The sequence below is a fragment of the Natrix helvetica genome (genome assembly GCF_964273705.1).
Source record: "Natrix helvetica genome assembly, chromosome: W".
NCBI lineage: Eukaryota > Metazoa > Chordata > Lepidosauria > Squamata > Natricidae > Natrix > Natrix helvetica.
In genome coordinates, this window is record NC_138555.1 from 26,869,409 (window position 1) to 26,886,521 (window position 17,113).

The window sequence follows — 17,113 nt, forward strand, 5'->3', positions numbered from 1 at the left end:
GGCTGGAAGTGTGTGAGTGTTCAGAGGCTGTGAATTTTAAAAACATCTGAGTGAATCCACCAAGAGGGAAGACGCAGAAGGGCTGGAAGTGTGTGAGCATTCAGAAGCTGTGAGTTTTAAAAACGTCTGAGTGAATCAGGGAATAGGGAGGAGGCAGAGGGGCTGGAAGTGTGTGGGTGCTCAGGCTATGAGTTTTAAAACCGTCTGAGTGAATCCAGGAAGAGGGAAGGGGCAGAGGGGCTGGAAATGTGTGACCTGTGCTCAGGCTGTGAGTCTTAAAATGGTCTGAGTGAATCCAGGAAGAGGGAAGAGGCAGAGGGGCTTGAAGTGTGTGACCTGTGCTCACGCTGTGAGTCTTAAAAAGGTCTGAGTGAATCCAGGATGGGGGAAGAGGCAGAGGGGCTGGAAATGTGTGACCTGTGCGCATGCTGTGAGTCTTATAAAGGTCTGAGTTAATCCTGGAAGAGGGAAGGGGCAGAGGGGCTGGAAGTGTGTGGCTGCTCAGGCTTTGAGTCTTAAAAACGTCTGAGTGGATCCAAGTAGAGGGAAGAGGCAGAGAGGCTGGAAATGTGTGACTTGTGCTCAGGCTTTGAGTCTTAAAAAGGTCTGAGTGAATCCAGGAAGAGGGAAGAGGCAGAGGGGCTGGAAGTGTTTGAGTGTTCAGAAGCTGTGAGTTTTAAAAACGTCTGAGTGAGTCAGGGAAGAGGCAGAGGGGCTGGAAGTGTGTGGGTGTGTACTGGCTGTGAGTTTTAAAACCCCCTGTGTGAGTCCAGGAAGAGGGAAGAGGCAGAGGGGCTGGAAATGTGTGACCTGTGCGCAGGCTGTGAGTCTTATAAAGGTCTGAGTTAATCCTGGAAGAGGGAAGGGGCAGAGGGGCTGGAAGTGTGTGGGTGCTCAGGCTTTGAGTCTTAAAAACGTCTGAGTGAATCCAAGAAGAGGGAAGAGGCAGAGGGGCTGAAAATGTGTGACCTGTGCGCAGGCTGTGGGTCTTATAAACGTCTGAGTTAATCCTGGAAGAGGGAAGGGGCAGAGGGGCTGGAAGTGTGTAGGTGCTCAGGCTTTGAGTCTTAAAAACGTCTGAGTGAATCCAAGAAGAGGTAAGAGGCAGAGGGGCTGGAAATGTGTGACCTGTGCTCATGCTGTGAGTCTTAAAAAGGTCTGAGTGAATCCAGGAAGAGGGAAGAGGCAGAGGGGATGGACGTGTGTGAGTGTTCAGAGGCTGTGAGTTTTAAAAACATCTTAGTGAATCCACTAAGAGGGAAGAGGCAGAGGGGCTGGAAGTGTGTGGGTGCTCAGGATGTGAGCCTTAAAATGGTCTGAGTGAATCCAGGAAGAGGGAAGAGGCAGAGGGGCTGGAAGTGTGTGAGTGTTCAGAAGCTGTGAGTCTTAAAAAGGTCTGAGTGAATCCAGGAAGAGGGAAGAGGCAGAGGGACTGGAAGTGTGTGGGTGCTCAGGCTGTGAGTTTTAAAAAGGTCTGAGTGAATCCAGCAAGAGGGAATAGGCAAAGGGGCTGGAAGTGTGTGAGTGTTCAGAGGCTGTGAGTTTTAAAAAGGTCTGAGTGAAACCAGCAAGAGGGAAGAGGCAGAGGGGCTGGAAGTGTGTGGGTGCTCACGCTGTGAGTCTTAAAAAGGTCTGAGTGAACCAAGGAAGAGGGAAGAGGCAGAGGGGCTGGAAGTGTGTGGGTGCTCAGACTGTGAGACTTAAAAAGGTCTGAGTGAATCCGGGAAGAGGCAGAGGGGCTGGAAGTGTGTGAGTATTCAGAAGCTGTGAGTTTTAAAAACGTCTGAGTGAATCCAGGAAGAGGGAAGAGGCAGAGGGGCTGGAAGTGTGTGAGTGTTCAGAGGCTGTGAGTTTTAAAACGGTCTGAGTGAATCCAGCAAGAGGGAAGAGGCAGAGGGGCTGGAAGTGTGTGAGTGTTCAGAAGCTGTGAGGTTTAAAAACATCTGAGTGAATCCAGGAAGAGGGAAGAGGCAGAGGGGCTGGAAGTGTGTGGGTGCTCAGGCTAAGAGTCTTAAAAAGGTCTGAGTGAATCCAGGAAGAGGGAAGAGGGAGAGGGGCTGGAAGTGCGTGAGTGTTCAGAAGCTGTGAGTTTTAAAAACGTCTGAGTGAATCAGGGAAGAGGCAGAGGAGCTGGAAGTGTGTGGGTGCTCAGGCTGTGAGTCTTATATAGGTCTGAGTGAATCCACTAAGGGGGAAGACGCAGAGGGGCTGGAAGTATGTCGGTGTGTACTGGCTGTGGGTTTTAATACCCTCTGAGTGACTCCAGGAAGAGGGCAGGGGCAGAGGGGCTGGAGGTTTGTGGGTGCTGAGGCTGTGAGTCTTAAAAAGGTCTGAGTGAATCCAGGAAGAGGGAAGAGGGAGAGGGGCTGGAAATATGTGACCTGTGTTCAGGCTGTGAGCCTTAAAAAGGTCTGAGTGAATCAAGGAAGAGGGAATAGGCAGAGGGGCTTGAAGTGTGTTACCTGTGCTCACGCTGTGAGTCTTAAAAAGGTCTGAGTGAATCCAGGAAGAGGGAAGAGGCAGAGGGGCTGGAAGTGTGTGGGTGCTCAGCCTTTCAGTCTTAAAAAGGTCTGAGTGAATCCGGGAAGCGGCAGAGGGGCTGGAAGTGTGTGAGTATTCAGAAGCTGTGAGTTTTAAAAACGTCTGAGTGAATCAGGGAATAGCGAAGAGGCAGAGGCACTGGAAGTGTGTGGGTATGTACTAGCTGTGAGTTTTAAAACCCTCTGAGTGAATCCAGGAACAGGGAAGGGGCAGAGGGGCTGCAAGTGTGTGGGTGCTGAGGCTGTGAGTCTTAAAAAGGTCTGAATGAATCCAGGAAGAGGGAAGAGGCAGAGGGGCTGGAAGTGTGTGTTTGCTCAGGCTGTGAGTCTTAAAAAGGTCTGAGTGAATCCGTGAAGAGGCAGAGGCGCTGGAAGTGTGTGGGTGCTCAGGCTGGACGTGTGTGAGTGTTCAGCGGCTGTGAGTTTTAAAAACATCTGAGTGAATCAGGGAATAGCGAAGAGGCAGAGGCACTGGAAGTGTGTGGGTGTGTACTAGCTGTGAGTTTTAAAACCCTCTGAGTGAATCCAGGAAGAGGGAAGGGGCAGAGGGGCTGGAAGTGTGTGGGTGCTGACGCTGTGAGTCTTAAAAAGGTCTGAGTGAATCCAGGAAGAGGGAAGAGGCAGAGGGACTGGAAGTGTGTGGGTGCTCAGGCTGTGAGTTTTAAAAAGGTCTGAGTGAATCCAGCAAGAGGGAATAGGCAAAGGGGCTGGAAGTGTGTGAGTGTTCAGAGGCTGTGAGTTTTAAAAAGGTCTGAGTGAATCCAGCAAGAGGGAAGAGGCAGAGGGGCTGGAAGTGTGTGAGTGTTCAGAGGCTGTGAGTTTTAAAAAGGTCTGAGTGAATCCAGCAAGAGGGAAGAGGCAGAGGGGCTTGAAGTGTGTGAGTGTTCAGAGGCTGTGAGTTTTTAAAACATCTCACTGAATCCAGGAAGAGGGAAGACGTAGAGGGGCTGGAAGTGTGTTGGTGCTCACGCTGTGAGTCTTAAAAAGGTCTGAGTGAATCCAGGAAGAGGGAAGAGGCAGAGGGACTGGAAGTGTGTGGGTGCTCAGGCTGTGAGTTTTAAAAAGGTCTGAGTGAATCCAGCAAGAGGGAAGAGGCAAAGGGGCTGGAAGTGTGTGAGTGTTCAGAGGCTGTGAGTTTTAAAAAGGTCTGAGTGAATCCAGCAAGAGGGAAGAGGCAGAGGGGCTGGAAGTGTGTGAGTGTTCAGAAGCTGTGAGTTTTTAAAACATCTGAGTGAATCCAGGAAGAGGTAAGACGTAGAGGGGCTGGACGTGTGTGGGTGCTCACGCTGTGAGTCTTAAAAAGGTCTGAGTGAATCCAGGAAGAGGGAAGAGGCAGAGGGGCTGGAAGTGTGTGGGTGCTCAGACTGTGAGACTTAAAAAGGTCTGAGTGAATCCGGGAAGAGGCAGAGGGGCTGGAAGTGTGTGAGTATTCAGAAGCTGTGAGTTTTAAAAACGTCTGAGTGAATCCAGGAAGAGGGAAGAGGCAGAGGGGCTGGAAGTGTGTGAGTGTTCAGAGGCTGTGAGTTTTAAAATGGTCTGAGTGAATCCAGCAAGAGGGAAGAGGCAGAGGGGCTGGAAGTGTGTGAGTGTTCAGAAGCTGTGAGTTTTAAAAACATCTGAGTGAATCCAGGAAGAGGGAAGAGGCAGAGGGACTGGAAGTGTGTGGGTGCTCAGGCTGTCAGTTTTAAAAAGGTCTGAGTGAATCCAGCAAGAGGGAAGAGGCAGAGGGGATGGAAGTGTGTGAGTGTTCAGAAGCTGTGAGTTTTAAAAACATCTGAGTGAATCCAGGAAGAGGGAAGAGGCAGAGGGGCTGGAAGTGTGTGGGTGCTTAGGCTTTGAGTCTTAAAAAGGTTTGAGTGAATCCAGGAAGATGGAAGAGGCAGAGGGGCTGGAAGTGCGTGAGTGTTCAGAAGCTGTGAGTTTTAAAAACGTCTGAGTGAATCAGGGAAGAGGGAAGAGGCAGAGGAGCTGGAAGTGTGTGGGTGCTCAGGCTGTGAGTCTCAAAAAATTCTGAGTGAATCCAGGAAGAGGGAAGAGGCAGAGGGGCTGGAAATGTGTGACCTGTGCTCAGGCTTTGAGTCTTAAAAAGGTCTGAGTGAATCCACTAAGGGGGAAGACGCAGAGGGGCTGTAAGTATGTGGGTGTGTACTGGCTGTGGGTTTTAATACCCTCTGAGTGAATCAAGGAAGAGGGAAGAGGCAGAGGGGCTGGAAATGTGTGACCTGTGTTCAGGCTGTGAGCCTTAAAAAGGTCTGAGTGAATCAAGGAAGAGGGAATAGGCAGAGGGGCTTGAAGTGTGTGACCTGTGCTCACGCTGTGAGTCTTAAAAAGGTCTGAGTGAATCCAGGAAGAGGGAAGAGGCATAGGGGCTGGAAGTGTCTGGGTGCTCAGGCTTTCAGTCTTAAAAAGGTCTGAGTGAATCCGGGAAGCGGCAGAGGGGCTGGAAGTGTGTGAGTATTCAGAAGCTCTGAGTTTTAAAAATGTCTGAGTGAATCAGGGAATAGCGAAGAGGCAGAGGCACTGGAAGTGTGTGGGTATGTACTAGCTGTGAGTTTTAAAACCCTCTGAGTGAATCCAGGAAGAGGGAAGGGGCAGAGGGGCTGCAAGTGTGTGGGTGCTGAGGCTGTGAGTCTTAAAAAGGTCTGAGTGAATCCAGGAAGAGGGAAGAGGCAGAGGGGCTGGAAGTGTGTGAGTATTCAGAAGCTGTGAGTTTTAAAAACGTGTGAGTGAATCAGGGAATAGCGAAGAGGCAGAGGCGCTGGAAGTGTGTGGGTGTGTACTAGCTGTGAGTTTTAAAACCCTCTCAGTGAATCCAGGAAGAGGGAAGGGGCAGAGGGGCTGGAAGTATGTGGGTGCTGAGGCTGAAAGTATTAAAAAGGTCTGAGTGAATCCAGGAAGAGGGAAGAGGCAGAGGGGCTGGAAGTGTGTGAGTGTTCGGAGGCTGTTAGTTTTTAAAACATCTGAGTGGATCCAATAAGAGGGAAGATGCAGAGGGGCTTGAAGTGTGTGGGTGCTCAGGCTGTGAGTCTTAAAAAGGTCTGAGTGAATCAAGGAAGAGGGAATAGGCAGAGGGGCTTGAAGTGTGTGACGTGTGCTCACGCTGTGCGTCTTAAAAAGGTCTGAGTGAATCCAGGAAGAGAGAAGAGGCAGAGGGGCTGGAAGTGTGTGTTTGCTCAGGCTGTGAGTCTTAAAAAGGTCTGAGTGAATCCGTGAAGAGGCAGAGGCGCTGGAAGTGTGTGGGTGCTCAGGCTGGACGTGTGTGAGTGTTCAGCGGTTGTGAGTTTTAAAAACATTTGAGTGAATCCAGGAAGAGGGAAGAGGCAGAGGCGCTGGAAGTGTGTGGGTGTGTACTAGCTGTGAGTTTTAAAACCCTCTGAGTGAATCCAGGAAGAGGGAAGGGGCAGAGGGGCAGGAAGTGTGTGCGTGCTGAGGCTGTGAGTCTTAAAAAGGTCTGAGTGAATCCAGGAAGAGGGAAGAGGCAAAGGGGCTGGAAATGTGTGACCTGTGTTCAGGCTGTGAGTCTTAAAAAGGTCTGAGTGAATCCAGGAAGAGGGAAGAGGCAGAGGGACTGGAAGTGTGTGAGTGTTCAGAGGCTGTGAGTTTTAAAAAGGTCTGAGTGAATCCAGCAAGAGGGAAGAGGCAGAGGGGCTGGAAGTGTGTGAGTGTTCAGAGGCTGTGAGTTTTTAAAACATCTGAGTGAATCCAGGAAGAGGGAAGACGTAGAGGGGCTGGAAGTGTGTGGGTGCTCACGCTGTGAGTCTTAAAAAGGTCTGAGTGAATCCAGGAAGAGGGAAGAGGCAGAGGGGCTGGAAGTGTGTGGGTGCTCAGACTGTGAGACTTAAAAAGGTCTGAGTGAATCCGGGAAGAGGCAGAGGGGCTAGAAGTGTGTGGGTGCTCAGGCTGTGAGTCTCAAAAAATTCTGAGTGAATCCAGCAAGAGGGAAGAGGCAGAGGGGCTGGAAGTGTGTGAGTGTTCAGAGGCTGTGAGTTTTTAAAACATCTGAGTGAATCCAGGAAGAGGGAAGACGTAGAGGGGCTGGAAGTGTGTGGGTGCTCACGCTGTGAGTCTTAAAAAGGTCTGAGTGAATCCAGGAAGAGGGAAGAGGCAGAGGGGCTGGAAGTGTGTGGGTGCTCAGACTGTGAGACTTAAAAAGGTCTGAGTGAATCCGGGAAGAGGCAGAGGGGCTAGTAGTGTGTGGGTGCTCAGGCTGTGAGTCTCAAAAAATTCTGAGTGAATCCAGCAAGAGGGAAGAGGCAGAGGGGCTGGAAGTGTGTGAGTGTTCAGAGGCTGTGAGTTTTTAAAACATCTGAGTGAATCCAGGAAGAGGGAAGAGGCAGAGGGGCTGGAAGTGTGTGGGTGCTCAGACTGTGAGACTTAAAAAGGTCTGAGTGAATCCGGGAAGAGGCAGAGGGGCTAGAAGTGTGTGAGTATTCAGAAGCTGTGAGTTTTAAAAACGTCTGAGTGAATCAGGGAATAGGGAAGAGGCAGAGGGGCTGAAAGTGTGTGGGTGTGTACTGGCTTTGAGTTTTAAGACCCTCTGAGTGAATCCAGGAAGAGGGAAGGGGCAGAGGGGCTGGAAGTGTGTGGGTGCTGAGGCTGTGAGTCTTAAAAAGGTATGAGTGAATCCAGGAAGAGGGAAGAGGCAGAGGGGCTGGAAATCTGTGAGTGTTCAGAAGCTGTGAGTTTTAAAAAGGTCTGAGTGAATCAGGGAAGAGGGGAGAGGCAGAGGGGCTGGAAATGTGTGACCTGTGCACAGGCTGTGGGTCTTATAAATTTCTGAGTGAATCCAGGATGGGGGAAGGGGCAGAGGGGTTGGAAGTGTGTGGGTGCTCAGGCTTTGAGTCTTAAAAAGGTCTGAGTGAATCCAGGAAGATGGAAGAGGCAGAGGGGCTGGAAGTGTCTGAGTGTTCAGAAGGTGTGAGTTTTAAAAACATCTGAGTGAATCCAGAAAGAGGGAAGGGGCAGAGGGGCTGGAAGTGTGTGATTGCTCCGGCTGTGAGTCTCAAAAATCTCTGAGTGAATCCAGGAAGAGGGAAGAGGCAGAGGGGCTGGAAGTGCGTGACCTGTGCTCAGGCTTTGAGTCTTTAAAAGGTCTGAGTGAATCCAGGAAGAGGGAAGAGGCAGAGGGGCTGGAAGTGTGTGGGTGTGTACTGGCTGTGAGTTTTAAACCCCTCTCAGTGAATCCAGGAAGAGGGAAGGGGAAGGCAGAGGGGCTGGAAGTGTGTGAGTATTCAGAAGCTGTGAGTTTTAAAAACGTCTGAGTGAATCAGGGAATAGCGAAGAGGCAGAGGCGCTGGAAATGTGTGGGTGTGTCCTAGCTGTGAGTTTTAAAACCCTCTGAGTGAATCCAGGAAGAGGGAAGGGGCAGAGGGGCTGAAAGTGTGTGGGTGCTGAGGCTGTGAGTCTTAAAAATGTCTGAGTGAATCCAGGAAGAGGGAAGAGGCAGCGGGGCTGGAAGTGTGTGGGTGTGTACAGGCTGTGAGTTTTAAAACCGTCTAAGTGAATCCAGGAAGAGGAAAGGGGCAGAGGGGCTGGAAGTGTGTGGGTGCTCCGGCTGTGAGCCTCAAAAAGTTCTGAGTGAATCCAGGAAGAGGGAAGAGGCAGAGGGGCTGGAAGTGTTTGAGTGTTCAGAAGCTGTGATTTTTAAAAACATCTGAGTGAATCCAGGAAGACGGAAGAGGCAGAGGGGCTGGAAGTGTGTGGGTGCTCAGGCTTTGAGTCTTAAAAAGGTTTGAGTGAATCCAGGAAGATGGAAGAGGCAGAGGGGCTGGAAGTGTGTGGGTGCTCAGGCTGTGAGTCTTATATAGGTCTGAGTGAATCCAGGAAGAGGGAAGAGGCAGAGGGGCTGGAAGTGTGTGAGTGTGTACAGACTGTGAGTTTTAAAACCGTCTAAGTGAATCCAGGAAGAGGAAAGGGGCAGAGGGGATGGAAGTGTGTGGGTGCTCAGGCTGTGAGTCTCAAAATATTCTGAGTGAATCCAGGAAGAGGGAAGAGGCAGAGGGGCTCGAAATGTGTGACCTGTGCTCAGGCTTTGAGTCTTTAAAAGGTCTGAGTGAATCCAGGAAGAGGGAAGAGGCAGAGGGGTTGGAAGTGTGTGGGTGTGTACTGGCTGTGAGTTTTAAACCCCTCTCAGTGAATCCAGGAAGAGGGAAGGGGAAGAGGGGCTGGAAGTGAGTGGGTGCTCAGGCTGTGAGTCTTAAAAAGGTCTGAGTGAATCAGGGAAGAGGGAAGGGGAAGGCAGAGGCGCTGGAAGTGTGTGAGTATTCAGAAGCTGTGAGTTTTAAAAACGTCTGAGTGAATCAGGGAATAGCGAAGAGGCAGAGGCGCTGGAAATGTGTGGGTGTGTACTAGCTGTGAGTTTTAAAATCCTCTGAGTGAATCCAGGAAGAGGGAAGGGGCAGAGGGGCTGAAAGTGTGTGTGTGCCGAGGCTGTGAGTCTTAAAAATGTCTGAGTGAATCCAGGAAGAGGGAAGAGGCAGCGGGGCTGGAAGTGTGTGGGTGTGTACTGGCTGTGAGTTTTAAACCCCTCTCAGTGAATCCAGGAAGAGGGAAGGGGAAGAGGGGCTGGAAGTGAGTGGGTGCTCATGCTGTGAGTCTTAGAAAGGACTGAGTGAATCAGGGAAGAGGGAAGAGGCAGAGGGGCTGGAAGTGTGTGAGTGTGTACAGGCTGTGAGTTTTAAAACCGTCTAAGTGAATCCAGGAAGAGGAAAGGGGCAGAGGGGCTGGAAGTGTGTGGGTGCTCAGGTTGTGAGTCTCAAAAAATTCTAAGTGAATCCAGGAAGAGGGAAGAGGCAGAGGGGCTGGAAATGTGTGACCTGTGCTCAGGCTTTGAGTCTTAAAAAGGTCTGAGTGAATCCACTAAGAGGGAAGACGCAGAGGGGCTGGATGTCAGGCCTGTAATTCTGTTCCTTTTAGGATCTTTGGCCTGCCACATAATTAAAACATACATATTATGCTGTTTCATTGGTATAGTAGTTGGGAGGGGGGAATAGAAAGGAGTAGGATTGTGGAATGTATTGTTATGGATTTCTTAGAAGCTCAAGGTCGTCTTTTGTCTCTGCACCTCGACACCTGGCCGGAAGAAGAGGGGTGTACATGCCAGAGTGGAAGATGAAGATTGGACCATGTGATGAATTATGGGGTGTGGGGGTAGATGATGAACTTTTAACTTGGGGAATTCACCGGATGTACCTTAGAGTTGAAATTTCACCAGCTTAATGCCAACATGCCTGTCTTATTAAATTGGAGTTTTAAGGACTACTTTGCCTTGGAGAATGATTTAATTCTGCATGATATTTGGAACGCTGACATTATTTCAACTCTCCCATAATTTTTTTTCTTTCATCGGGGTACTGAATCCCAGTTCTGACCCAACCCTGGGCAGGACGAAATTTCAGTGAAGATGGAGGAGGGAAAGAATGCAGCAGAGAAAGCTAAGGATGATGGATCGCTTATTTTGTCGAGACTATCTATGCACCTTCTAAAGAAATAGTTCAACAGGTAGAGGCGAGGGAAAAGGAACCGAAACCAAGATTTTCCTCACAGACGGAGTTAGACCTGCGAGAGGAAGTTTCGGGATTTATTGCTTCTCAGGAATGCCTGCTGGAAGGAGGGGGGCCCCCCAAGGGAACTCTGACAGACGGCTGGAGCATGGGGGGAAGAGCAAATGAATGGAGATCTCAGTCGCTCTCACGCAGCCAGTCTTTGATGGGCCTTCAGGACCAATTACGACGCCTAAATGTGAGTGAACAAAAACCCCTGGGGCCCCCAGAACCACCCGGGTGGAGGCTAGCAAAGCCCACATTATCCTTCCGCAGCAGAGAAACTGCTGCGCAGTGGAGCGGAGACCTTGGGTCTTTCCACACAGCCATCAGCGAATCAGCACCCCCCCCCTCCTGGAGTGAAAAAAAGTTGGGAAGTAAAACTTAACCAGCCGAAAGGGGCCTGGAACACTTTCACCTCCCCCCCTCTGCAAAGCGATGGCTCTGGACCCATCAATCAAGCCAATTCAGGTTGGGCTTTCTTCCCGGGTCATGGATGGGCTCAATGCCAGTGGACGCCTGCCCCTTCCCAACCAATGGCGCCACCCCAAATAGCTGCTCAGAGGCAGAGCCAGGGAATGGGACCACCACAGGGCCCAGCCCCCCCACCAATGCCTCAGCAGGCTTTTGCCCAACCGATGGGTGTGGCCCCACAAAGAAGCTTACCACCCCAAGCAGCAGGCCGACAGGTTGCTCCGGTTCAACCACCAGCACCCCCTCCTCCTCCCACACCCCCAAGGTTCCGTGCAACCTATGATGGCAGCCGAGACAAACTAGCTTACTTTATGAATCGAGTGTTGGCATACGTTGACCAAGTAGGCCCACAATACCTGACGGATCGAGAACTGATCCAAGAAATAGCAGAGGGGATGAATGAAGGAGAGGCAGCACAATGGATAGCGGAACTCCATGAAGAAGCAGCTCCTGAGTTAGATGACATCTTGATCTTCTCTGAGACCATGGAAGAACATGTGAAACTGGTACGGCAAGTCCTGAAAAAACTTCTAGCTGCCAAACTTTATGCAAAATTGTCAAAGTGTGAATTCCACAAGACCTCGCTAGATTATCTGGGATATCGTATCTCCAATGAAGGAGTAGAAATGGACCCAGAAAAAGTGAAAGCGGTGTTAGATTGGAAACCTCCAAGCACTCGCAAACAATTACAAAGCTTCCTTGGATTTGCAAACTTTTATAGGGAGTTTATTCCAACCTTTGCTGAAATTGCCCTACCATTGACTGACCTATTAAGAACGGGGCCTTCCCCTACTAAACCAAAAGCAAACCAACCATTAAAATGGACAATCGACTGTCAAAAGGCTTTTGAGAAATTAAAACGGCTCTTTGCCCAAGAACCCATATTGCAACACCCCGATCCAGAGCGACCTTTCATAATCCAAACGGATGCCAGTGATGTCGCGATAGCTGCGGTGCTACTACAAAAGAATAAAGAAGGCCACCTCTTACCATGCGCTTACATCTCCAAGAAACTCACCACTACGGAAAGAAGGTGGCCCATTTGGCAGAAGGAGGCATTCGCGATCAGATGGAGCATGCTCACCTGGAAGCATCTCCTGGAAGGGGGGGATATACCGTTCGAGGTATGGACTGATCATAAAAACCTCGAAACTCTCCTTGCCCATCGAAAGTTATCCCCCAAACAGGTCCGTTGGGCCCAATATTTCCAAAGGTTCAAATTTGAAATTAAACACATCCCCGCAGGGAAGAACTTGTTAGCAGATGCACTGTCGAGAAAACCCCAGTTTGACAGTAAGAAGGAAGAAATTTTCCACCCCATCATATCTCCTTCTCACCAAAAGGCAGCTCAAGTCACCAGTCGAAGCCAAGATAAACTGAGAACCGAACTGAAAGCAGCCCTCCAGACAGACCCATGGTTCAACAACAACAAAGACATCCTAACGATTAATGATGGCGTAGCCTGGAAGGGATCCAAACTGTACGTCCCTGCAGAAATGAGATTGCAAGTGCTACAGCGGAGTCATGATGCGAAACTAGGAGGTCATTTTGGATTCCTGAAAACTCTCCACCTCGCTAGACGTCAATTTTGGTGGCCAAAGATGAGGTCGGAGGTGGAAGATTATGTAAAAAGCTGTGCTACTTGTGCAACAATGAAAACCCATCCGGGAAAGCCCCCTGGACTACTACAACAAGTGGCCAACCCTAGCCGACCATGGGAAGAGATAGCAATGGACTTCATTGTCGAACTTCCAGATAGCAGTGGTAATAAAGTAATCTGGACAGTTATTGATTTGTTTTCCAAGCAAGCACACTTTATCGCTTGTTCAAGCCTACCATCTGCAAAGAAATTAGCAAAAATGTTTGTGAAACACATTTATCGCCTACATGGAGTTCCAAAAAGGATCATTTCAGATCGCGGAGTTCAATTCACCGCCAAGTTCTGGAGAGAATTCCTAAAATCGATCGGGTCCACGCAGGGACTCAGCTCAGCATTTCATCCCAGCACAAATGGGGCAGCATAGAGGGCCAATGCGATGGTGGAACAGTATATCCGGTGTTATGTGGACTATCAGCAAGACAATTGGTCGGACTTGCTACCTTTCGCTGAAGTAGCATATAATAATACGGTTCACAGTAGTACCGGATTAACTCCTTTCCAGATTACCAGTGGCATGGAATTCGTTCCCATGCCTGAACTACCTAAGGAACCTCCCTCATCCATGTCCCTGAATGAATGGCTGGAGGCACTAAAGAAGGGATGGGAGAATACCAAAAAGGCGCTAACAGATGCGGCAGAAGCCTACAAGAAGCAAGCTGATAAACATCGTTCCCTACAACCCCCCTTTCGAGTGGGGGACAAAGTTTTTTTGTCTACTAAATACATAAGATTAAAGATGCCTAGTAAGAAATTAGGTCCAAAATTTCTAGGTCCTTTCCCAATAGAAAAGATAATTAACCCAGTTACAGTTCGACTCAGCCTACCCAGACTCTTAGGGAAAATTTACCCGGTATTCCATTGTAGTTTATTGAAGCCGGTAAGGGAGTCTAGCACAAGACCATCCACCCAAACTCCACCTCCTCCCGTAGTGGTAGAAGGGGAAACACATTATGAAGTGAAAAAAATATTAGATTCCAGGCTGTATAGAGGTCGTTTACAATATTTAGTGCATTGGAAGGGATACCCTTTGTCAGAAGCTACGTGGGTGAAAAGTTGGGATCTGAAAGCAGATAAATTAGTGAAGCAATTCCATGAGAAATTCCCTGATAAGCCAAAGGGTCCCCCTGGGGGAGGAAGAGGTGGTTAAATTTTGATAGTTAACATTTATGTTATTCTCTTTTCAGGAAACGTTTTTCTCTTGAGGAGAGGCCGCCTGTCAGGCCTGTAATTCTGTTCCTTTTAGGATCTTTGGCCTGCCACATAATTAAAACATACATATTATGCTGTTTCATTGGTATAGTAGTTGGGAGGGGGGAATAGAAAGGAGTAGGATTGTGGAATGTATTGTTATGGATTTCTTAGAAGCTCAAGGTCGTCTTTTGTCTCCGCACCTCGACACCTGGCCGGAAGAAGAGGGGTGTACATGCCAGAGTGGAAGATGAAGATTGGACCATGTGATGAATTATGGGGTGTGGGGGTAGATGATGAACTTTTAACTTAGGGAATTCACCAGATGTACCTTAGAGTTGAAATTTCACCAGCTTAATGCCAACATGCCTGTCTTATTAAATTGGAGTTTTAAGGACTACTTTGCCTTGGACAATGATTTAATTCTGCATGATATTTGGAACGCTGACACTGGAAGTGTCTGGGTGTGTACTGGCTTTGGGTTTTAATACCCTCTGAGTGACTCCAGGAAGAGGGCAGGGGCAGAGGGGCTGGAAGTGTGTGGGTCCTCAGGCTGTGAGTCTTAAAAAGGTCTGAGTGAATCCAGGAAGAGGGAAGAGGCAGAGGGGCTGGAAATGTGTGACCTGTGTTCAGGCTGTGAGCCTTAAAAAGGTCTGAGTGAATCAAGGAAGAGGGAAGAGGCAGAGGGGCTTGAAGTGTGTGACCTGTGCTCACGCTGTGAGTCTTAAAAAGGTCTGAGTGAATCCAGGAAGAGGGAAGAGGCAGAGGGGCTGGAAGTGTGTGGATGCACAGGCTTTGAGTCTTAAAAAGGTCTGAGTGAATCCGGGAAGAGGCAGAGGGGCTGGAAGTGTGTGAGTATTCAGAAGCTGTGAGTTTTAAAAACGTCTGAGTGAATCAGGGAATAGCAAAGAGGCAGAGGCGCTGGAAGTGTGTGGGTGTGTACTAGCTGTGAGTTTTAAAACCCTCTGAGTGAATCCAGGAAGAGGGAAGAGGCAGAGGGGCTGGAAGTGTGTGGGTGCTGAGGCTTTGACTCTTAAAAAGGTCTGAGTGAATCCAGGAAGAGGGAAGAGGCAGAGGGGCTGGAAGTGCGTGAGTGTTCAGAAGCTGTGAGTTTTAAAAACGTCTGAGTGAATCAGGGAAGAGGGAAGAGGCAGAGGAGCTGGAAGTGTGTGAGTGCTCAGGCTGTGAGCATTATATAGGTCTGAGTGAATCCAGGAAGAGGGAAGAGGCAGAGGGGCTGGAAGTGTGTGAGTATTCAGAAGCTGTGAGTTTTAAAAACGTCTGAGTGAATCAGGGAATAGCAAAGAGCCAGAGGCGCTGGAAGTGTGTGGGTGTGTACTAGCTGTGAATTTTAAAACCCTCTGAGTGAATCCAGGAAGAGGGAAGGGGCAGAGGTGCTGGAAGTGTGTGGGTGCTCAGGCTGGACATGTGTGAGTGTTCAGCGGCTGTGAGTTTTAAAAACATCTGAGTGAATCAGGGAATAGCGAAGAGGCAGAGGCGCTGGAAGTGTGTGGGTGTGTACTAGCTATGAGTTTTAAAACCATCTGAGTGAATCCAGGAAGAGGGAAGGGGCAGAGGGGCTGGTAGTGTGTGGGTGCTGAGGCTGTGAGTCTTAAAAAGGTCTGAGTGAATCCAGGAAGAGGGAAGAGGCAGAGGGGCTGCAAATGTGTGACCTGTGCTAATGCTGTGAGTCTTAAAAATCTCTGAGTGAATCCAGGAAGAGGGAAGAGGCAGAGGGGCTGGAAGTGTGTGGGTGTGTATTGGCTGTGAGTTTTTAACCCCTCTCAGTGAATCCAGGAAGAGGGAAGTGGAAGAGGGGCTGGAAGTGAGTGGGTGCTCAGGCTGTGAGTCTTAAAAAGGTCTGAGTGAATCAGGGAATAGGGAAGAGGCAGAGGGGCTGGAAGTGTGTGAGTGTGTACAGGCTGTGTGTTTTAAAACCGTCTAAGTGAATCCAGGAAGAGGAAAGGGGCAGAGGGGCTGGAGGTGTGTGGGTGCTCCGGCTGTGAGTCTCAAAAAGTTCTGAGTGAATCCAGGAAGAGGGAAGAGGCTGAGGGGCTGGAAATATGTGACCTGTGCTCAGGCTTTGAGTCTTAAAAAGGTCTGAGTGAATCCAGGAAGAGGGAATAGGTAGAGGGGCTGGAAGTGTGTGAGTGTTCAGAAGCTGTGAGTTTTAAAAACGTCTGAGTGAGTCAGGGAAGAGGCAGAGGGGCTGGAAGTGTGTGGGTGTGTACTGGCTGTGAGTTTTAAAACCCCCTGTGTGAATCCAGGAAGAGGGAAGAGGCAGAGGGGCTGGAAATGTGTGACCTATGCGCAGGCTGTGAGTCTTATAAAGGTCTGAGTTAATCCTGGAAGAGGGAAGGGGCAGAGGGGCTGGAAGTGTGTAGGTGCTCAGGCTTTGAGTCTTAAAAACGTCTGAGTGAATCCAAGAAGAGGTAAGAGGCAGAGGGGCTGGAAATGTGTGACCTGTGCTCATGCTGTGAGTCTTAAAAAGGTCTGAGTGATCCAGGAAGAGGGAAGAGGCAGAGGGGCTGGAAGTGTGTGAGTGTTCAGAGGCTGTGAGTCTTATAAATTTCTGAGTGAATCCAGGAAGAGGGAAGAGGCAGAGGGGATGGACGTGTGTGAGTGTTCAGAGGCTGTGAGTTTTAAAAACATCTTAGTGAATCCACTAAGAGGGAAGAGGCAGAGGGGCTGGAAGTGTGTGGGTGCTCAGGATGTGAGCCTTAAAATGGTCTGAGTGAATCCAGGAAGAGGGAAGAGGCAGAGGGGCTGGAAGTGTGTGAGTGTTCAGAAGCTGTGAGTCTTAAAAAGGTCTGTGTGAATCCAGGAAGAGGGAAGAGGCAGAGGGGCTGGAAATGTGTGACCTGTGCGCAGGCTGTGAGTCTTATAAAGGTCTGAGTTAATACTAGAAGAGGTAAGGGGCAGAGGGGCTGGAAGTGTGTAGGTGCTCAGGCTTTGAGTCTTACAAACGTCTGAGTGTATCCAAGAAGAGGTAAGAGGCAGAGGGGCTGGAAATGTGTGACCTGTGCTCATGCTGTGAGTCTTAAAAAGGTCTCAGTGATCCAGGAAGAGGGAAGAGGCAGAGGGGCTGGAAGTGTGTGAGTGTTCAGAGGCTGTGAGTTTTAAAAACATCTTAGTGAATCCACTAAGAGGGAAGAGGCAGAGGGGCTGGAAGTGTGTGGGTGCTCAGGATGTGAGCCTTAAAATGGTCTGAGTGAATCCAGGAAGAGGGAAGAGGCAGAGGGGCTGGAAGTGTGTGAGTGTTCAGAAGCTGTGAGTCTTAAAAAGGTCTGAGTGAATCCAGGAAGAGGGAAGAGGCAGAGGGGCTGGAAATGTGTGACCTGTGCTCATGCTGTGAGTCTTAAAAAGGTCTGAGTGAATCCAGGAAGAGGGAAGAGGCAGAGGGGCTGGAAGTGTGTGGGTGAGTATTGACTGTGAGTTTTAAAACCCTCTGAGTGAATCCAGGAAGAGGGAAGGGGAAGAGGGGCTGGAAGTTTGTGGGTGCTCAGGCTGTAAGTCTTAAAATGGTCTGAGTGAATCCAGGAAGTGGAAAAGGCAGAGGGGCTGGAAATGTGTGAGTGTTAAGAGGCTGTGAGTTTTAAAAACGTCTGAGAGAATCCAGGAAGAGGGAAGAGACAGAGGGGCTGGAAATGTGTGCTTGTTAAGAGGCTGTGAGTTTTAAAAACATCTGAGTGAATTCAGGGAGAGGGAAG